Here is a 1,436-nt window from a genome sequence, read left to right as displayed (position 1 = left end):
TAGGATAGTCCAAATCATTTTCACCACAAATCCAACCACCCACATAGAAAATTAATTCTACGCATAATTAAAATCCACCTCCTCGTGGGATCGACACTCGTTACAATTGATCTATTCTACAATAGATTCGTGCCCTTGCGAGTTCAATAAAATTTGTACAACAAGTTTTTGGCGTCGTTGCCAGGGAGGGAAGTTATTTTAATTCGTAGAATTAAATTTTATAAATAATTTCTTTTAATTGTTTTCTTGTAATTTTTTTTAAAAAAGTGAATATGAATTTAGAGGTAAGAATTTCTTTTCTTTTTCTCTTCTTTAAAATTCTGTAATTTAATTTTCAAGTTAATTTTTTTTTCTTTGTAATTTTTTTTGTTTATCTTATTAATTTATTTTTAATTTATTTCATGTATTATGATTTAGTGTGTTTTTATAGAAAGGTTGTAACAGTACGATAAGGTTAGTATCATAATTTCTCCTTCTTTATTTTTAATTGTTTGGTGTTCTTTGCATGCATGGTCGAATGTCATTATTACCTAATCTTGAGCCTATAAACCTTGAACTTGAAAAAACACTTCGCACACACAAACACGTTGTAATTAAAGATAAAATTGAAATGGATTTGCAACAACAACCACCACCACAGGAGAGGTCATTTAAGGACTACTTCAATCCCTTAGCTAATTTGAGCACATCATGCATAAGATACTCAAATGTAGCTGTTAGGAGTTTTGAACTAAAACCTAGTGTGCTAAATTGTCTCCCAACATTCTATGGCCTAGAAAATGAGGACCCATATAATCATCTGAATAATTTTCATGCCGTTTGTCAAACTTTTAAATATGATAATTTTTCAAACAATGATGTTAAACTTTGACTATTTCTATTTTCTTTAAAGGATAGAGCTCGTTCATGGCTCAATACATTGCCTGCTAATAGCATTACATCATGGGAACAAATGGTAATGAAATTTTTTAATAAATATTTCCTAGTACATAAAATCAATGCTATTCGCAGAGAAATTTCAGAGTTTACCCAGAGAGAAGACGAGCAGTTTTTCGAAACATGGGAGCGATTCAATGGGCTACTCTTGAAGTGTCCACATCAGGGTACGAGAAATGGTACCAATGCCAATACCTTTTGGAGGGATTATTGCCACATGTCCAAGAATGGCTAATGGCAACAAGTGGAGGAGAGCTAATGTCAAAAAGTGCATCAGAGATTTGGGAATTCTTCCAGCGACAAGCAGATAATTCCCAACAACGGAGTCGATCACTCAGGAATACTAAAAGAATTAAGGGAGTAAATGAGGTTCACATTGGCGAGTTAAGTTTAGGAATTAAAGAAGTCAAAGAGATGGTTGAAGGTCTTTTTCGACAAATAACATCGTTAACGACTACTAAATCAATATAACCACATGACAATGACTCATACTCAGATCA

General features: G+C 32.8%; 1 non-coding gene across 1 annotated transcript; it reads right to left on the bottom strand.

Moving 5' to 3' along the window:
• Positions 1-1,000: 1,000 nt before the first annotated feature.
• LOC127901608 (small nucleolar RNA R71) lies at positions 1,001-1,107 on the bottom strand. Its single transcript, XR_008053852.1, has one exon. It is a non-coding gene; the product is annotated as a small nucleolar RNA R71 (small nucleolar RNA).
• Between the last annotated feature and the right edge of the window lie 329 nt (positions 1,108-1,436).

The sequence above is a fragment of the Citrus sinensis genome, chromosome 3 (genome assembly GCF_022201045.2).
Source record: "Citrus sinensis cultivar Valencia sweet orange chromosome 3, DVS_A1.0, whole genome shotgun sequence".
Lineage (NCBI taxonomy): Eukaryota > Viridiplantae > Streptophyta > Magnoliopsida > Sapindales > Rutaceae > Citrus > Citrus sinensis.
This window is presented reverse-complemented; position numbering and strand designations above follow the sequence as displayed.